At 41.5% G+C, this 21946-nt stretch overlaps 1 protein-coding gene and 1 long non-coding RNA gene across 10 annotated transcripts in view; one reads left to right on the top strand and one right to left on the bottom strand.

Moving 5' to 3' along the window:
- Positions 1-4567: 4567 nt before the first annotated feature.
- LOC139745789 (uncharacterized) lies at positions 4568-11839 on the bottom strand. The gene is made up of 2 exons (XR_011711957.1): positions 11709-11839; positions 4568-6052 (listed from the first exon to the last, which is right to left on the bottom strand). It is a non-coding gene; the product is annotated as an uncharacterized lncRNA (long non-coding RNA).
- Positions 5230-21946, top strand: part of LOC139745788 (uncharacterized) — an 80183-nt gene continuing 63466 nt past the window's right edge. For 3 of the 9 annotated variants that reach the window (XM_071656335.1, XM_071656333.1, XM_071656332.1), the window contains exons 1-2: positions 16200-16447; positions 16687-16802. The gene's annotated coding sequence lies outside the window, so the exon portion shown is untranslated. Of the gene's footprint in view, positions 5255-11967; positions 11993-16199; positions 16448-16686; positions 16803-21946 lie in introns of those variants that run through there. The other 6 variants (XM_071656331.1, XM_071656329.1, XM_071656328.1 and 3 more) reach the window with 4 other exon arrangements.

Raw genomic sequence — 21946 nt, 5'->3', positions numbered from 1 at the left:
TTTTTTCCAAAGGAAGGAACAGAGAAGGGGGCCGGGTGAGGATGTTTCCTCAGAGGCCCAGTCCTCTGTTCTTAACGCTACCTCGCTGAGGCGGGAAATGGCGAATAGTATGAAAGAAAGAAAAAGATATATATATATATATATATATATATATATATATATATATATATATAAACAACCATGGAGACATCACACACCCCTGCCGCAAACCTACATTCACTGAGAACCAATCACTTTCCTCTCTTCCTACACGTACACATGTCTTACATCCTCGATAAAAACTTTTCACTGCTTCTAACAACTTTCCTCCCACACCATATATTCTTAATACCTTCCACAGAGCATCTCTATCAACTCTATCATATGCCTTCTCCAGATCCATAAATGCTACATACAAATCCATTTGCTTTTCTAAGTATTTCTCACATACATTCTTCAAAGCAAACACCTGATCCACACATCCTCTACCACTTCTGAAACCACACTGCTCTTCCCCAATCTGATGCTCTGTACATGCCTTCACCCTCTCAATCAATATCCTCCCATATAATTTACCAGGAATACTAAACAAAATTATACCTCTGTAATTTGAGCACTCACTCTTATCCCCTTTGCCTTTGTACAATGGCACTATGCACGCATTCCGCCAATCCTCAGGCACCTCACCATGAGTCATACATACATTAAATAACCTTACCAACCAGTCAACAATACAGTCACCCCCTTTTTTAATAAATTCCACTGCAATACCATCCAAACCTGCTGCCTTGCCGGCTTTCATCTTCCGCAAAGCTTTTACTACCTCTTCTCTGTTTACCAAATCATTTTCCCTAACCCTCTCACTTTGCACACCACCTTGACCAAAACACCCTATATCTGCCACTCTATCATCAAACGCATTCAACAAACCTTCAAAATACTCACTCCATCTCCTTCTCACATCACCACTACTTGTTATCACCTCCCCATTTGCGCCCTTCACTGAAGTTCCCATTTGCTCCCTTGTCTTACGCACTTTATTTACCTCCTTCCAGAACATCTTTTTATTCTCCCTAAAATTTAATGATACTCTCTAACCCCAACTCTCATTTGCCCTTTTTTTCACCTCTTGCACCTTTCTCTTGACCTCCTGTCTCTTTCTTTTATACATCTCCCACTCAATTGCATTTTTTCCCTGCAAAAATCATCCAAATGCCTCTCTCTTCTCTTTCACTAATACTCTTACTTCTTCATCCCACCACTCACTACCCTTTCTAATCAACCCACCTCCCACTCTTCTCATGCCACAAGCATCTTTTGCGCAATCCATCACCGATTCCCTAAATACATCCCATTCCTCCCCCACTCCCCTTACTTCCATTGTTCTCACCTTTTTCCATTCTGTACTCAGTCTCTCCTTGTACTTCCTCACACACGTCTCCTTCCCAAGCTCACTTACTCTCACCACCCTCTTCACCCCAACATTCACTCTTCTTTTCTGAAAACCCATACAAATCTTCACCTTAGCCTCCACAAGATAATGATCAGACATCCCTCCAGTTGCACCTCTCAGCACATTAACATCCAAAAGTCTCTCTTTCGCACGCATGTCAATTAACACGTAATCCAATAACACTCTCTGGCCATCTCTCCTACTTACATAAGTATACTTATGTATATCTCGCTTTTTAAACCAGGTATTCCCAATCATCAGTCCTTTTTCAGCACATAAATCTACAAGCTCTTCACCATTTCCATTTACAACACTGAACACCCCATGTATACCAATTATTCCCTCAACTGCCACATTACTCACCTTTGCAATCAAATCACCCATCACTATAACCCGGTCTCGTGCATCAAAACCACTAACACACTCATTCAGCTGCTCCCAAAACACTTGCCTCTCATGATCTTTCTTCTCATGCCCAGGTGCATATGCACCAATAATCACCCATCTCTCTCCATCAACTTTCAGGGGTGTGTGATGTCTCCATGGTTGTTTAATTTGTTTATGGATGGGGTTGTTAGGGACGTGAATGCAAGAGTTTTGGAAAGAGGGGCAAGTATGAAGTTTGTTGGGGATGAGAGAGCTTGGGAAGTGAGTCAGTTGTTGTTCGCTGATGATACAGCGCTGGTGGCTGATTCATGTGAGAAACTGCAGAAGCTGGTGACTGAGTTTGGTAAAGTGTGTGAAAGAAGAAAGTTAAGAGTAAATGTGAATAAGAGCAAGGTTATTAGGTACAGTAGGGTTGAGGGTCAAGTCAATTGGGAGGTGAGTTTGAATGGAGAAAAACTGGAGGAAGTGAAGTGTTTTAGATATCTGGGAGTGGATCTGGCAGCGGATGGAACCATGGAAGCGGAAGTGGATCATAGGGTGGGGGAGGGGGTGAAAATTCTGGGAGCCTTGAAGAATGTGTGGAAGTCGAGAACATTATCTCGGAAAGCAAAAATGGGTATGTTTGAAGGAATAGTGGTTCCAACAATGTTGTATGGTTGCGAGGAGTGGGCTATGGATAGAGTTGTGCGCAGGAGGATGGATGTGCTGGAAATGAGATGTTTGGGGACAATGTGTGGTGTGAGGTGGTTTGATCGAGTAAGTAACGTAAGGGTAAGAGAGATGTGTGGAAATAAAAAGAGCGTGGTTGAGAGAGCAGAAGAGGGTGTTTTGAAATGGTTCGGGCACATGGAGAGAATGAGTGAGGAAAGATTGACCAAGAGAATATATGTGTCGGAGGTGGAGGGAACGAGAAGAGGGAGACCAAATTGGAGGTGGAAAGATGGAGTGAAAAAGATTTTGTGTGATCGGGGCCTGAGCATGCAGGAGGGTGAAAGGAGGGCAAGGAATAGAGTGAATTGGAGCGATGTGGTATACCGGGGTTGACGTGCTGTCAGTGGATTGAATCAAGGCATGTGAAGCGTCTGGGGTAAACCATGGAAAGCTGTGTAGGTATGTATATTTTGCGTGTGTGGACGTATGTATATACATGTGTATGGGGGTGGGTTGGGCCATTTCTTTCGTCTGTTTCCTTGCGCTACCTCGCAAACGCGGGAGACAGCGGCAAAAAAAAAAAAAAAAAAATATATATATATATATATATATATATATATATATATATATATATATATAGACAACATTTACATTAAAGGATGGAAGTAACATGGGAATTACTAAAAAGGAGAACTAGAAGGTTCTTGGTGTCAAGGGAAGGTTTGGGTTTAACTATAAGATGACTTCTTTGCCAGCTTAAGGGATTTATCAATGAAATATCTAAGATACTTTAACTTGGATTCAATGGAATGCATTTTCTCAAACTCATTAATGTACTCTGGACTGCATTTATACGTAATCATCTAAGGCACATAGACTGGAATGATGATGATTTAACTCTGTCATGTTGAGCTGAGTAATAATGGATATATGAGCATACATTGGTAGGTTTCTGCATATGCTAAACTTAAAATGTTTCCATCCTAATGAATCATGGAATCTAAAAATGGTAACATGCCATTTTTTCAGTTTCTATAGTAATCATGTGCACAACAGCTTGCCGAATATTGCGTAAATAGTGGTGGTGGCACAGAAGCAGCCAGCTCACGGGAGCAAAAATCAAAGTGCTTCCTATAGACAAGGGAAAGTGAACCAACAATGCAGCAGCGACTCTAACTCTGGCAAGTAAGGATACAGAGCTAGAACCACCGCAGATGTGAGAGCAGTACACCATACAAGGACGAATCAATCCTTTATATAAACAGTGCAGTTATTCAGAAGTTTCATTTAAAAGGCCACCCAGTGTAGAGGAAACAAACTTGAGTTGTGAGGAGTTTATGATAGATGGTAGAAATTGGGTCTTGGAGGCATTAAACTTAAGATTTCGTCTACCCAATTGAGGTATCCTGTACACGTGTGTTGATCTTATTAGTCCGTGATGATAATTATAACGGTGAAATCGCAATTCAGTAGGAATTCATATAATTTTATCACGTAATTTTTCTATACATGCAACACTACAACGGAGACATTCCTTCTCTTCAGGTACAAACAATCCATAAACGAATGAAATCATACAAGACATATCTTTAGGAAGTTATGTTATCCGAAGTGTTTTTTTTTTATATATATATATATATAAGGCGTACTGGAAAACTAGTAAGACAATTTATGCATCTAGTTACAATAATGTGGAAAATGACGATAGGTCTAATGTAAGACACGTACTAATAAAGTGCTTTTAATGTTGCCTTCCAGTACAATAACGCCATCAGTAACACCTTAATTAAAAGTTAAGTAAATCATCAGAAAATTGGTTGTTTACACCGTCAAATGTAAGGCATGTAAATGTATACATTATCCAGGCCGATAAAACACACACACACACACATACTATCCGTGATGATTGTATGAAGGCGAAATCGCACTTCAATAGGAGTTCATAGAAAGTGATTCGTCAGGGCCTTTCATAAATATCATTGTGAATTCTTGAGATTATTGCGAGACATTGTTACTCTACGAGTCAACTGCGATAACACCATCGTTCTCAGATGATGGTCATGCACATATCTGTTGCGAAGGAAAGTGAAACAGCCGTGGAGTTTATGGGTCACAGTATTGTTTATTTTTTTTCCCTCCATATGACAATGAATTACACTAAATGCTCAAAGTGTCTCCCACGTACTTGATTTCATGCCTCGGCACGTTGATGCATCGATTGTCTGACCCATTCCAACGTACCTGGACCATCCCTGATTAGCTGACACCCGTGAAGCGCTCTTCCCCACAGTTCACCCTGTGTGTGGACCTCAGTGTCATAAAGAATTGCTCTTTAGATGGCGCCAAAGTGAAGTAATCAAGAGGATCGAGAACAGGTGAACGAGCAGGTCACGTAGCAGGGCCGGTGCGTCCTCCTAGGATACACGTCATCAAGGTTGTTGACAATTGGACGGCCGAAATGCGCTGGGGCTCCATTACGCAAGAACCACTTAGTCAATCCAGTCCTGAGTGGAATATCTTCTAGAAACACTGATAAATTTTCATGTACAAACACTTTGTATGCATCTCCATTTAACCGTCGTGGTAACTGAAACGGACTGATGACATTATGAACCAAACTACTGGCCCAAACACTGATGGAAAAACATGGCTGATGAGCTACAGCTTCATGTAGTGCGTGAGGATTTGTGCCCTGGCTATGTTGTGGGTATTAGGCCACCTCAACTGTAAACAACACCTGACTTGCAGTCATCACCACTCGTCGCGGGTGATCATCTGGAGACAGTGAGTGAAACTTGTGGTGGTAGTAAGGATACACCCGCACATAGTAGACTGTGACACCTGCACGCAGTAGACTGTGACACCTGCACAGTAGATTGTGACACCTGCACGCAGTAGACTGTGACACTTGCACACAGTAGACTGTGACACCTGCACGCAGTAGACTGTGACACCTGCACAGTAGATTGTGACACCTGCACGCAGTAGACTGTGACACCTGCACAGTAGATTGTGACACCTGCACAGTAGATTGTGACACCTGCACGCAGTAGACTGTGACACCTGCACGCAGTAGACTGTGACACCTGCACGCAGTAGACTGTGACACCTGCACGCAGTAGACTGTGACACCTGTACACAGTAGACTGTGACACCTGCACACAGTAGACTGTGACACTTGCACGCAGTAGACTGTGACACCTGCACGCAGTAGACTGTGACACCTGCACGCAGTAGACTGTGACACCTGCACGCAGTAGACCGTGACACCTGCACAGCACGAGCAATCCTTCCAGTGTGGTGGGAGGATCAGCATGTACCAAGCCCAGTATTTGCCCATGTTGGTCGTCCACCTGGTAATCATGCTGTCGCCTTCCCCGGTCTCTGGTTTGTGGCTGCAGTGAACGTATTTTCCTTAACCTGTGAGCCACTTCCAGGAACGTAGGACGTGATGGCAACCTTGGTTGGGAATCACTATGCATACACTCTTACCGCCTCTCCTGTATTGCCACCTGCCTCACGCAGGGCAAGGTACATACCCGCATATTTCACGATTGCTGTACACTGCCATCCAATAACAACCTGAAAGTGCAATAATAACAGTTGTACATTAAATTAGGTTAGGTTAAAATCACAACATGAATTATGTTCTACAAAATTAACAGTGCATTTGGTTAGGTTGCATTTGATTAGCTTAGTTTAGGGTGAGGTAGTTTACATTAACGTACGTTGTGTTCTGCTCATGTACGTTAGCTTACATCAGGTTAAATTCACTTGTTCAAGATTTGATGACTGGTTTCAAGTACGTACGAGCCTGCTGATCACAAATACCTCATACAGTAGTGTTATCGAAAGCCACGGTCATTTACCGAACATTTACCTACCATTGTACTCTGTTACAGTACTACAGTACAGTATGTACGGCCTTAGACCTTAACCTGTATGGCAGTGGCCATCGACCTATGAGGAAGGTCATTAAGCCTGCAACTCTAATGTATGATTGAAGTCATCATTCCTACATATGTTCCTAAAAAAATTATATAAATACATAAGTGTTATTGATATAATGATAAAGATGATAATAATGAAAATAAATGATGGAAAGAAAAGATTTTGTGGGTCTTGGGCCGACGTGGCGGCAAATACCACCCAGTGAGCACACTAGCCACGGTTGTATTTTCCGCGAGAATGTGAGTAGATAGGACAGACTTAGAGGTAGTCCTTCACCACAACATCCTCATAGAATAAATAGTTTGTTCGGAGGTCCTCCGGCTCAGCATCATAGCGTAGCTTACTCGGGGGAAAACCACCTCAACCCAAGGCCGATCGCCTGGTGAATGAATGGACATGTCCACCCAACCACTATGCGACCAGCCCAAGTAGGAGGAGGAGGAGGAGCCTCACACCGAAGCTAACCCCGCCACAGAGAACACACGAACCACCTTACATCATCTGGATCAATTCTGTTTCTCTGAGGAAGACCATCAATTTGTCAATAGTACTCATGTTATCCCCGAGTACATTAATGATGTTAAAGGAAACTTTTTTTTTTTCTTGTTACAGCGATTTATTAGTTTTCTTCTATGTTGGTGAAATCTATTGCATCGTAATAGTAACCTCGTCTAGTTCTGAGGTCGACTTAGCCAAGCTGTCTGCCTGCTCATTACCGTATATACTGCAATGACCCACCAGCCACACTAATCAAGATATCTTTTTCACATGAATCTACTTTATTAACAATATTGCCCTGTAATTCACAGGACTCTATATTCAGAGCCTGTTGCTTTTAGAGCAGAAAGAGAATCAGAGAAAAAAAATTACCGCTTTACTGTGATTTGAATTAGATATATGGTCTATGGCTCGATCAATGGCAAACAATTCAACGCAAAATACGGATGTATGGTTCTGCAAGCGGTATCTGAGTGCGCACACTCCATCGACCATACACTTGCACCCACACATTCATCCGTCTTGGAGCCATCAGTGTAGAAGTGAACATACGACAAGTGATCAATGATGACCTGACGAAAACGCTGGTGTACCTCGCTCTCCGATGTGTGTGCTTTTTTGAATCCTCCCTTAAGGAGGGAGGGTGGGGTAAGGAATTCTTGACCAGCGAGTCCACTACATTCACTTTAATACCGGAGTTCTCACTAAGGAAGTGTATTCTGACGGCCAGGGGCCTGACGCCTCTGTTGACGAGCTGTGAACATTCCAGAATGAGGAGACAGGCAGTTGTATTGTTCCTTCTGGCCATCAGAATACCGCTTTGCCACGACAGGATCTCACGTCTTAGTCGGAGAGGAGGTACATGGGCCTCAACTTCCAATCGTGGAACTCTGGTACAGGTTAAGGCTCAAGACACATTCGCAAACATTTATTCTGTATCACATCCAACTTCGCTCGCCGAAACATACACCTGAGAGTCATAGTCTAATTTAGATCTAATCAGGGGCTTATGAATCATTAATGAAAAAGATATGTCGGCTTCTCAGAAGGAACCCGTAAGGCATTTAAGAATATTTAATCTTTTACTGTAATTTCTTACTACATAGTCAACATGACTTTCAATTAACTCATCAAAATTTAAGCCTAGGAATTTAATTATTTCGAAATGGGATCGGGTTGTTGTCTAGCGTTAAAAGCAAATTCGGGATATTAATTTTTCGGGTGTAGACAATGGCAATACTTTTGTTGGGTGAGAACGTACATATTTACCCCACTGTAGCGCCCAACGATGAACGGACTCGAGCGTAGCTGGAACCCGCTCAGCCGAAAATTGTGCACTAGGCGAAGATGTGCCACAGCGCACAATCATCAGCATAAAGTGAGTATTTAAGATCTCGCGGGACGGAAGTTGGAGACAGAATATCATAGATAATAATATTGAATAATGTTGGGCTAAGAACGCTGCCTTGCGACACCGCATTCTCTTGGACTAGTGTGTCCGAAGTGACACAGAGTGCTGCAAGTTTCACAGCAAAAGTTCTATTGTTTAAATTTTCTTTTAATAAATATGGGTAAATAACCTCAAACCAAAAGCATAAAGTTTGCTTAAAATTCCGTTTCGCCATGTCATATCGAAGGCTTTTTCTAAATCTAGAAATACAGCAACCAAAAAACGCATTTTACTAAATGACTTAGAATGTTGTAGGTGTACCGAATGATCCAATGTGCCTCTGTTACGACGGAAAGCACACTGTTGATCATTTAATAAATCCCTCTATTTGAACAACAAAAACGTAGCCTTCTGTTAACCATTATATCCACGACCTTATAAATGCAGCTCGTGAGCGCAATAGATCGAAAAGTAAGGCGTCCGGGAGGGAGATGACGTGCGCCAAGGTGCCATGAGTTTGGAAACGTTCGAGACGTCCAAATCTCATTGTACAATGCTAACTTGAGTCAGGTTAGCCTGAGTAAGGTGCTGGATCATCCCGTAAGTGATCCCGCTGGGTCCCTGGGCTCGAACCTTTATAGGATTTCAGGGCGAGAAGCAATTCTTTCATTGTGAATATTTGGTTGTAATCAAAAGTATCTCTGTGGCGAAGTCTGGTAACCGTTGCTCGGCCTGTCGCTCGTGGTGTAGGAAGCGCGGGTCGTAATTGGGCGAGCTGCTTGTTTCTGAGAATCTCCTAGCGTGTGGCCATGTCCACCGGGTCGTTGATGATTTGATCTTGGTTTTGCGGAGGAAGTGGCGGCTTGTATTTTCTTTTGATATTATTGTGGACCAGACCTGACTTACTGGTGTGTCCTTGTTCACAGTAGAGACAAAGCCGCGCCAGGAGTCTCGTTTGACTTGTTTGTAGTTCTTCTTGCCTGAGCCCTCGTACGTTTGTACGTAATAACTTTATTATCTCAAGACTCGTTGTCGACAAGCCTTATCTCCTCCTATTGCGCTCACGCAGTGCATTTCGGCAATCTGGTGTCCACCAAGGAACTCTGTTCTTTGTGGATATTGTAGGGATCTTAGGAATAGAGTTCTCATCAGCCCTCAGTATGGTGGAGGTAATCTTGAGGACTTTTACATCAATGTTACCACCGGATTTATCAAGGATGGATTGCCTTGCCAATAACACCCAGTCTGCTTTCTTATAGTTAAATTTAGGCGGAGACGAGACGGGTTGGTAATAATGTCGCATGAATAACAAAGACAGATCGGGATATGGTAACTTCCTAGAGAGTCGTCATAAATACCCAAAGTGATGTCGTTAAGTATATCCGGCGATGACAAGGATAAATCAATTGCCGAGATATTGCCAGTTCGGTCATCTACACGAGTTCCACTACCATCGTTCAGAAGAGCGAGTTGGCGTTTATCAAAATCAACCATTTGTTCCCCACTGATAATGACGAGCCAATATTGAAGTCTCCTAAAACTACTTTACGGTGGGGCAACTGGTAAACAAGCAAGTTTAACTCATTATCAAGTGTATTGGAACCGGAGCAATATATTGAGCAAATGGCCAGGTATGTGTTATTAAATTTCACTCTACATGCGACAGCGTCTAGAGTAGAATTTAAAGTCACTCCTGTGTGAGGTAAATTTTGGTGTACATAGATAGCTACCCTACGATTCTCGCGTCTTCTATACGAGTGATAACTATCTATTCTCGTCTCTTCTATACGAGTGATAGCTATCTAAAGCGGACAGTCTTCGACTGTGTCGTTTAGAAGGGTCTTCTGTAGACATATCACGGCTAGCCTATACAGTGCAAGCAACAGTTGTAATTGTGCTTGCTTATGCCTAAGGCTTAATTTGAGTTATTTAACCGACCAGTTTTCTTAGCCCGTTTATGTCGGGACTTTGATGAGTCCCCAGGAGAACATGATCGGTCCCTGGAAGTGGATGTTCTGGCTTCCATCACTTGTATGTCCTCCAACGAAGTGGACCTGTGAATCACAGACCACTTTGCTGGAGTTATGGAGGTATTGGTACAATGACGTGCGACGTAGGTTTTTTTTAGTTTAGTCAAGTTCAAGGATATGTTAGTCTTGTTCTCTTTCTTATCTTTATGGTTGGATGAGGATGTGGTGTTGGGCATAGGATTTTTTGTGGCCTTTGGATGGAGAAATTGGTATAGGATTAGGTGGAGCTGGGTTCTGGGCAGCGGCGGTCGGCGTGTCACAAGGAGTTTGCGTCGAGATCGTTCACATAACCGGCTTGCATTTCAGAGCCGACGCGTAGGATTCATTAGGTTTAGGAGTCTCATAACACTCCTTAACCTTCCTCCTAGCCTCACCATATGAAATGTTTTGAGTCTTAGTTGTACACACGTCTTTCTCAAACTGGAACCGGGGACAGGCCTGGTCCGAGCTTGGGTGGTTGCCATTACAGTTGACATACAACATCCTTGTTACTCGTACAATCCTCCACAGTATGACCCTTCTCAGCACACTTCCCGCACCTTGCAGAAAGAGTGCAAGACTTTGAAGGGTGACCGAATTTCTGGCATTTAAAGCAACGTCGGGGATTCGGAATATATGGACGAACTTGACAACGCATGTAATCAATGGGGATATTATCAGGTAAACGAGATTTTCCGAAAGTTAGGTTTATCAGGGGAGTTCTAAGTCGTTCGCCATTGATAAATTTAGTGATGAATTTAGCAGCGATAACGTCCTCGTTTGCCAGTTCCTTCACAATGTCGTCCACTGACGTATCCATGACATCAGTGCAGTAGATAATTCCCCTGCATGAAGTCATGGAAACGGGTATGGGGACCACAACATCATAAGTATGGAATTTGGTCAACGTAAGTAGTTCCGAAACCTGATTCGTTGATTTCACTTTTTACCAATAAATCACCACTAGCCAGTTTCCTTACCGTTTCAACAGGCTCAGACCATCCATCAATGATCTTCCTGATTAGGAAGGGATTGAGGGAGGCGAGGGTCGTTGCTCCGGTCGCAGGAGCCAAAACATAAACAGAGTTTTTATTTTTGATCGAAGGTCCGTCCCAACTACCCCCAAGGGGTGCAGTGGATGGCTTACCCTGGTCCATCCTTGGGGCCTAACCCAAAGTCTGGGGTGGCAAACCAACCCAGACAGTGGAAAAAAATAAAAACTAGCTACCAAAAAAAAATCAGGCAAGTGTTCTATGCAGAAAAATTTTTCGGGGCGGAGCCGGTTGCACAAGGCCAGGCGAAGTTTTCCGCACATCCGTCAATGAAAAATCAATTTTGCACAAAACAACCTTATAAAGATATTGATGAACAATAGCTTTAGAAAAATTACCTTCAAAACAAAGTTAGGGTAGCGACAACGCAGGGAGGAATAGCTACAAACTACCTCTGAAAGGCGACATCAGCTCTGTACACGTCGGTAGCTGGCGCGCGACTGCGCAGTAGCAGTGATCCTATGGCTTGTCGTACCCTTCCCACAACACCTCACACTCTGGCTTCGATTCCTCTCTTTTGCTTCATTTCAGGCCATTATAAAGACCCGCATTTAAGGAACGGTACTTGAAGCAGAGAATGAGCTGGGTTTAATACATTGGTTCCCCCGGTCCAGAACCAAAGGTACGAGTACACAATGGTTCTTAGGTAATCAGAGATAGTCCACGTATATGGCAACCATCCGACAGTCATTTTGCATTGAAATGGCACATAACAGGCAAGCAAGTATGAATATGTACATGTGTACATATGCAGATATCCGTGTAGGTGTATGTGCATATTGATATGTTTATGTATGTATATGTGCATATATGGGCGTTTATGTATATATACGTGTGTATGAGTGGATGGGCCATTCTTCGTCTGTTTCCTGGTGCTACCTCGCTGATGCGGGAAACTGCGATTATGTGTGTGTGTGTGTGTGTGTGTGTGTATATATTTATATTTATATATATATATATATATATATATATATATATATATATATATATATATATATATATATATATATATATATATTATCCCTGGGGATAGGGGAGAAGGAATACTTCCCACGTATTCCCTGCGTGTCGTAGAAGGCGACTAAAAGAGGAGGGAGCGGGGGGCTGGAAATCCCCCCCTCTCGTTTTTTTTTTAACTTTCCAAAAGAAGGAACAGAGAAGGGGGCCAGGTGAGGATATTCCCTCAAAGGCCCAGTCCTCTGTTCTTAATGCTACCTCGCTAACACGGGAAATGGCGAATAGTTTGAAAGAAAGATATATATATATATATATATATATATATATATATATATATATATATATATATATATATATATATATATGTGTGTGTGTGTGTGTGTGTGTGTGTGTGTGTGTGTGTGTGTGGTTGAGGAAATACTTGGTGTACATGGGGGTTTCAGTATTGTAAAAGGAAATGGTGAAGAGCTTGTACATTTATGTGCTGAAAAAGGACTGGTAATTGGGAATACCTGGTTTAAAAAGCGAGATATACATAAGTATACGTATGTAAGTAGGAGAGATGGCCAGAGAGCGTTATTGGATTACGTGTTAATTGATAGGCGCGCGAAAGAGAGACTTTTAGATGTTAATGTGCTGAGAGGTGCAACTGGAGGGATGATGATCATTATCTTGTGGAGGCGAAGGTGAAGATTTGTAGAGGTTTTCAGAAAAGAAAGGAGAATGTTGGTGTGAAGAGAGTGGTGAGAGTAAGTGAGCTTGGGAAGGAGACATGTGTGAGGAAGTACCAGGAGAGACTGAGTACAGAATGGCAAATGTTGAAAACAAAGGACGTAAGGAAATACTTGGTGTACATGGGGGTTTCAGTATTGTAAAAGGAAATGGTGAAGAGCTTGTACATTTATGTGCTGAAAAAGGACTGGTAATTGGGAATACCTGGTTTAAAAAGCGAGATATACATAAGTATACGTATGTAAGTAGGAGAGATGGCCAGAGAGCGTTATTGGATTACGTGTTAATTGATAGGCGCGCGAAAGAGAGACTTTTAGATGTTAATGTGCTGAGAGGTGCAACTGGAGGGATGATGATCATTATCTTGTGGAGGCGAAGGTGAAGATTTGTAGAGGTTTTCAGAAAAGAAAGGAGAATGTTGGTGTGAAGAGAGTGGTGAGAGTAAGTGAGCTTGGGAAGGAGACATGTGTGAGGAAGTACCAGGAGAGACTGAGTACAGAATGGCAAATGTTGAAAACAAAGGACGTAAGGGGAGTGGCGGAGGTATGGGATGTATTTAGGGAAGCAGTGATGGCTTGTGCAAAAGATGCTTGTGGCGTGAGAAGAGTGGGAGGTGGGCAGATTAGAAAGGGTAGTGAGTGGAAGGATGAAAAAGTAAGATTATTAGTAAGAGACAAGAGAGAGGCATTTGCACTATTTTTGTAGGGAAATAATGCAAATGAATGGGAGATGTATAAAAGAAAGAGGCAGGAGATCAAGAGAATGGTTCAAGAGGTGAAAAAGGGGGCAAGTGAAAGTTTGAGTGAGAGAGTATCATTAAATTTTAGGGAGAATAAAAAGATGATTTGGAAGGAGGTAAATAAAGTGCGTAAGACAAGGGAACAAATGGGAACTTCAGTGCACGGGGCTAATGGGGAGGTGATAACAAGTAGTGGTGATGTGAGAAGGAGATGGAGTGAGTATTTCGAAGGTTTGTTGAATGTGTTAGATGATAGAGTGGCAGATATAGGGTGTTTTGGTCGAGGTGGTGTGCAAAGTGAGAGGGTTAGGGAAAATGATTTGGTAAACAGACAAGAGGTAGTAAAAGCTTTGCGGAAGATGAAAGCCGGCAAGGCAGCGGGTTTGGATGGCATTGCAGTGGAGTTTATTAATAAAAAGAGGGTGACTGTATTGTTGACTGGTTGGTAAGGTTATTTAATATATGTATGACTCATGGTGAGGTGCCTGAGGATTGGCGGAATGCTTGCATAGTGCCATTGTACAAAGGCAAAAGGGATAAAAGTGAGTGCTCAAATTACAGAGGTAAAAGTTTGTTGAGTATTCCTGGGAAATTATATGGGAGGGTATTGATTGAGAGGATGAAGGCATGTGCAGAGCATCAGCTTGGGGAAGAGCAGTGTGGTTTCAGAAGTGGTAGAGGAGGTGTGGATCAGGTGTTTGCTTTGAAAAGTGTACGTGAGAAATACTTAGAAAAGCAAATGGATTTGTATGTAGCATTTATGGATCTGGAGAAGGCATATGATAGAGTTGATAGGCCCCACACAACTTTCCATGGTTTATCCCAGAAGCTTCACTTGCCCTGGTTCAATCCATTGACAGCACGTCGACCCCGGTATACCACATCGTTCCAATTCACTCTATTCCTTGCACGCCTTTCACCCTCCTGCATGCTTAGGCCCCATCACTCAAAATCTTTTTCACTCCATCTTTCCATCTCCAATTTGGTCTCCCACTTCTCGTTCCCTCCACCTCTGACACATATAACCTTTTTGTCAATCTTTCCTCACTCATTCTCTCCATGTGACCAAACCATTTCAAAACACACTCTTCTGCTCTCTCAACCACACTCTTTTTATTACCACACATCTCTCTCACCCTTTCATTACTTACTCGATCAAACCACCTCACACCACATATTGTCCTCAAACATCTTATTTCCAGCACATCCACCCTCCTCTGCACAACTCTGTCTATAGCCCACGCCTCGCAACCATATATCATTGTTGGAACCACTATTCCTTCAAACATACCCATTTTTGCTCTCCAAGATAACGTTCTCGACTTCCACACATTCTTCAACGCTCCCAGCACTTTCGCCCCCTCCCCCACCCTATGATTCACTTCCATTTCCATGGTTCCATCCGCTGCCAAATCCACTCCCAGATATTAAAACACTTCACTTCCTCCAGTTTTCCTCCATTCAAACTCACCTCCCAACTGACTTGTCCCTAAACCCTACTATACCTAATAACCTTGCTCTTATTCACATTTACTCTCAGCTTTCTTCTTTCACACTCTTTACCAAACTCAGTCACCAGCTTCTGCAGTTTCTCACACGAATCAGCCATCAGCGTTGTATCATCAGCGAACAATTGACTCACTTCCCAAGCTCTCTCATCCCCAACAGACTAAATACTTGCCCTCTTTCTAAAACTCTTGCATTCACCTCTCTTACAACCTCATCCATAAACAAATCAAACAACCATGGAGAGATCACGCACCCCTGCCGCAAACCAACATTCACTGAGAAACAATTACTTTCCTCTCTTCCTACACGTACACATGCCTTACATCCTCGTTAAATACTTTTCACTGCTTCTAACAACTTGCCTTCCACACCATATATTCTTAATACCTTCCACAGAGCATCTCTATCAACTCTATCATATGCCTTCTCCAGATCCATAAATGCTACAAACAAATCCATTTGCTTCTCTAAGTATTTCTCACATACAATCTTCAAAGCAAACACCTGATCCACACATTCTCTACCACTTCTGAAACCACACTGCTCTTCCCCAATCTGATGCTCTGTACATGCCTTCACCCTCTCAATCAATACCCTCCCATATAATTTCCCAGGAATACTCAACGAACTTATACCTCTGTAATTTGAGCACTCACTTTCATCCCCTTTGCCTTTGCACAATGGCACTATGCGCGCATTCCGCCAATCCTCAGGCACCTCACCATGAGTCGTACATACATTAAATAACCTTACCAACCAGTCAACAATACAGTCACACCCTTCTTCAATAAACTCCACTGCAATACCATCCAAACCCGCTGCCTTGCCGGCTTTCATCTTCCCCAATAAATATATACATTTTTTATTGATAGGAAATTACTTTAAGCCGTAGCTCCTCAGAAAAATATTGTAGTTCCGTATCTCTCAATTTCAACGAAGGTCATCTGGCGTAACCATTACTCAAACACATTAGTTTATGACACCATAAACAAAACGTTGAGTCCATTCATTTTTCTAGTGACTCCATGAATTTGTAAGACTCCATGACTTTTCACTGTGCTCCTATTCTCAATTCCTTGGATTTTTACTTGGATTTATCGCACTAGATGAGGAGGAAAAAAGGAAAACTTCCCACAATTGGTTGGTATAGTTCATACTTTATTACTTGGATTTATCACACTAGATGAGGATGAAATGAAAGGAAAAGGGACGCTGCCACAGTTGGTGGATGGTTCATACTTTCTTATTTAGATGTATTTATGTCAGCTGAGACAGCACATGGTTCATACTCTGTCCTTTGAATTCATCATACTGGATGAAGGAGGAAAAAAGGGAAACTTTTACAGTCGTTGGGATGATTTTTTTTTTTCTTATATCAGCTGAGACAGCACAGACGAGGAGGCTCTAATCAAGTTCATCCCATGAACGTGATTGCTTCATGGTCAGGAAAGCTGCTGCTAACCTCTGCACCATGGAAGTCCACGGTTGATTTTAGGTTAGTGAGACACCCCAGGCAAAGAAGATTGTGGAGATAGATTTACTGAAGGCGGACTGTCGAACTGTCATTATTGGTTCTTTGATCCAGAGGGATTTCTGTTATGCAGTGCTGTTTGTCATGGTGTTTAGTGGATATAATGATAGTTGCAGACTGCGATAAAGGACCATTTATACATTAGTTGGTTGAAATATATAGAAGTGCCAATTTGGGTGCAACACTGATAATGGCTTTTTTATTACTGAGAGATTTTTGTTGTACAGTGCCACTTGTATGTTTAGTGGGTATAATGTCAGTTGCATACTGGGATATGAGATCATTTTACACTAGTTGGTTAAAATAGGTTACGTACTAGTTTAAGGGCACCATTGATATTGGCTTTTGGTATTGTGATTTCTGTTATGCAGTGCTTGTAAAGCAGTTTCGTGAATATAATAACAGGTGTAGATTGTGATGTGTGCCAATATTCTGTAGTCTGTTGAAATAGTTTGATCTACTAGTTTAGGAGCACCACTGATATTGGCTTTCAATATTGAGTGATTTTTGTTATGCAGTACTGCTTTTAATGGTAGTTAGTGAATGTAATAACATTTGCAGTCTGTGAAATGAGACCAGGATACAATATTCAGCTGAAATAGGTTGGTGAAGTACCACTTTAGGTGCATCACTGATATTGGCTTTTAATATTGGATGATATTTTTTATGCAGTGCTACTTATATGGTCTTTTGTTAATATAACAGCAGTTGCAAACTGTAATATGGACCATTATACAATAGTAGGTTGAAATAGGTTGAAGTACGAATTTAGAGTCACTACTGAAATAAAGTATAGGTTTGGAAAAAATGTATATTGGTGAATCCCACCTAGCAGTGAAAGTGATTTAGACTGGAAGAGCATTTTTTTATTTCACAATTTATGATAGAAAAAGCTATCAAATTTAGTAGTGGGGAGGGCTGTGTTGAAATGGGAATATGTGTGAGTGAAGATAAAGCAAAACACTTCAGGAAATCAGAATAACATATAAAAGTCCCATCTTATTTCTGCTGTTTGCCTAGATTTATGATATTTTTCTTGTTTGATGTCATTTTTATCTAGATTGTGGGATAATTGTTAATTGGGTGTTTTTAGTATTTTAAGTGTTTTCTCCCAAACATTGCTTTTGGATGTGTGATAGATATTATAAGAAAAATGTATTGCAGGAAAGGAACAGAATAACTAAAGCAGTTTTATTGAAGTGAGAAAAAGCCTAATGCCAGCTGGTTAATACAATATATACAGGTGGTGCAGTGAACCATTGATGACAAAAGGTGTGCTTAAAAGTGATGAGAAATACATGATCATCTTTTATGTAATAGAATGCCATAAATATAAAACATTAAAGTGTTTGTTGTATCATTTTATTCAGTAATATCTGCGGGCCTTTTCAGGAATGATATATCTGTCAGCCAAGGAGGGGGATTGTAGCCCTAATATTTATTTTGGTAAAGGTTTATTGGTTCAGATAAAGAATTGAAGACTGAACTTTGAAAATGAATGATTATCTTAAAAAGTTTATGTTTATGCAGATCTAGTTGTCTATCCTAGGACTCGGCTTATCAATTGATGTAATATATGTTAGCAAACATTTAAAAAGAAATGTTTGATATTATGTAAAAGTAAGGGAAAATATTAATTGGGGAGTGTCACTATGATTGTAATTTTGATTCACAAATTTGACCTTGCATTTTTAGTAAGACTATTACATTCAGAGCATCAGACTGGGAGGAGCAATGTGGTTTCAGAAAACATAGAGGATGTGTGGATCAGGTGTTTGCTTTGAAGAATGTGTGTGAGAAATACTTAGAAAAAAAAGTGGATTTGCATGTAGCATTTCTGGATCTGGAGAAGGCATATGATAGGGTTGATAGAGATGCTTTGTGGAAGGTCTTAAGAGTTTACGGTGTGGGAGGTATGCTGCTACAAGCTGTGAAAAGTTTTTATCAAGGATGTAAGGCATATGTACAAGTAGGAAGAGAGAAGAGTGAATGGTTCCCAGTGAGGGTCGGTCTGTGGCAGGGATGTGTGATGTTTGTTAGATTTATTTGTTTATTTATTATGCTTTGTCGCTGTCACCTGCGTTAGCGAGGTAGTGCAAGGCAACAGACAAATGAATGGCCCAACCCACCCACATACATATGTATATTCATACACGTCCACACACGCGCATATACGTGCCTATACATATACATTCACACAGACATATACATATATACACATGTACATAATTCATACTGACTGCCCTTATTTATTCCCATCGCCACCCCGCGACACATGAAATGACAACCCCCTCCCTCCGCATGTACACAAAGTAGTGCTAGGAAAAGACAACAAAGGCCACATACGTTCACACTCAGTCTCTAGCTGTCATGTATAATGCACCGAAACCACAGCTTCCTTTCCACATCCAGGCCCCACAAAACTTTCCATGGTTTACCCCAGACACTTCACATGCCCTAGTTCAATCCATTGATAGCATGTCGACCCCGATATACCACATCGTTCCAATTCACTCTATTTCATGCATGCCTTTCACCCTCCTGCATGTTCAGGCCCTGATCACTCAAAATCTTTTTCACTCGATCTTTCCATCTCCAGTTTGGTCTCCCACTTCTCCTCGTTCCCTCCACCTCTGACACATATATCCTCTTGGTCAATCTTTCCTCACTTTTTCTCTCTATGTGACCAAACCCTTTCAAAACACCCTCTTCTGCTCTCCCAACCACACTCTTTTTATTTCCACACATCTCTCTTACCCTTTCATTACTTACTCAATCAAACCACCTCACACTACATATTGTCCTCAAACATCTCATTTCTAGCACATCCATCCTCCTCTGCACAACTCTATCTATAGCCCACACCTCGCAACCATATAACATTGTTGGAACCACTATTCCTTCAAACATACCCATTTTTGCTTTCCAAGATAATGTTCTTGAATTCTACACATTCTTCAGTGCTCTCAGAACTTTCGCCCCCTCCCCCACCCTGTGATTCATTTCTGCTTTAATGGTTCCATCCACTGCCAAATCCACTCCCAGACATCTAAAACGCCTCGCTTCCTCCAGTTTTTCTCCATCCAAACTTACCTCCCAGTTGACTTGTCCCTCCCCCCTACTGTAACGAATAACCTTGCTCTTATTCACATTTACTCTCAGCTTTCTTCTTTCACACACTTTACCGAACAACCATGGAGACATCACGCACCCCTGCCACAAACCTACGTTCACTGAGAACCAATCACTTTCCTATCTTCGTACACGTAAAGATGCTTTACATCCTCGATAAAAGCTTTTCACTGCTTCTAACAACTTGCCTCCCACACCATATATTCTTAATACTTTCCACAGAGCATTTCTATCAAGTCTGTCATATGCCTTCTCCAAATCCATAAATGTTACATACAAACCCATATGCTTTTCTAAGTATTTCTCACATACATTCTTCAAAGCAAACACCTGATCCACACATCCTCTATCACTTCTGAAACCACGCTGCTCTTCCCCAATCTGATGCTCTGTACATCCCTTCACCCTCTCAATCAATACCCTCCCATATAATTTACCAGGAATACTCAACAAACTTATACCTCTGTAATTTGAGCACTCACCTTTATCCCCTTTGCCTTTGTACAATGGCACTATGCAATCATTCTGCCAGTCCTCAGCCCTCACCATGAGACATACATACATTAAATAACCTTACCAACCAAGCAACAATACAGTCACCCCCTTTTTTGATAAATTCCACTGCAGTATCATCAAAACCTGCTGCCTTGCTGGCTTTCATCTTCTGCAAAGCTTTTACTACCTCTTCTCTGTTTACCAAATCATTCTCCCTAACCCTCTCACTTTGCACACCACCTCGACCAAAACACCCTATATCTGCCACTCTAACATCATACACATTCAACAAACCTTCAAAATTCTCACTCCGTCTCCTTTTCACATCACCACTACTTGTTATCACCTTTCCATTATCCCCCTTCACTGATGTTCCCATTTGTTCCCTTGTCTTATGCACTTTATTTACCTCCTTCCAAAACATCTTTTTATCCTTCCTAAAATCTAATGATACTCTCTAACCCCAACTCTCATTTGCCCTCTTTTTCTCTGCTCCTAACTGCTTTCCATCTACATCATATATTCTTAAGACCTCCACTAGGCATCTTTATCATTCCTATCATATGTTTTCTTCAGATTCATAAATGACACATATAGATCCATCTGTTTCTCTGGGTATTTCTCACACATTCTTTAAAGCAAAGATCTGATCTGCACATCCTCTACCTTTTCTGAAAGCATGTTGTTCCTCCCCATTCTGAAGCTCTGTATATGCCTTCAGCCTGTCAGTCACCACTCTCCCATACAACTTACCAGATGCACTCTGTAGTTTGAACACTCACCTTTATCCTCCTTGCTTTTATGCATTGGCACTATACACACATTTCACCATCCTTGGGTAAGGCACCATGATCCATAAATACATTGAAAATACTAACTAACCAGTGAACAGCACGGTCACCTTTTTCTTAAATTTAGTTGCAATGCATACCATCCACTCCAACCACTTTGCCACATATCTTATGTAAGGCAATACAGTATCATATATTCTGTGATATTACGTGAGATGATAATATCAGGGATTTAGATTTTCAGGGAAAATTTTGGGTTATTCAATATAGATTTAGGTGAAACTCTTGTAAAATACATGATCTTTAAAAATGTTGCATAACCTCTGTGGTAACCAGTGCTCCTTAATTTTTAATATTCTGTTTGAAAAATACCAGACACACAATATTGAATATTGTGCCATCTACTTATTGATTTCAACAAAAAGACAACAGACCAAATGGCAGTTTATGCCATCTTTCAACTCCCCACAAGAAACCATCGCATGCTGCCCCAATTAGCATGCCATGTTATTGTTAGCATATTTCCATCATAACTTTTGGTGTCTAGATGAGGTTAAGTGAGTCTTTCATATGTTCTTTATATTGTTTACAGGTATTTGATTTGCTTTGTATTGTTCAGCCTTCAACTCCATGCCTGACACTATTTCCACCTCAGCTACATGAAAAGTTTACAATATTTTTGTATTTCAA

The sequence above is a fragment of the Panulirus ornatus genome, chromosome 62 (assembly GCF_036320965.1).
Source record: "Panulirus ornatus isolate Po-2019 chromosome 62, ASM3632096v1, whole genome shotgun sequence".
NCBI classification, from domain to species: Eukaryota; Metazoa; Arthropoda; class Malacostraca; order Decapoda; family Palinuridae; genus Panulirus; species Panulirus ornatus.
This window is presented reverse-complemented; position numbering and strand designations above follow the sequence as displayed.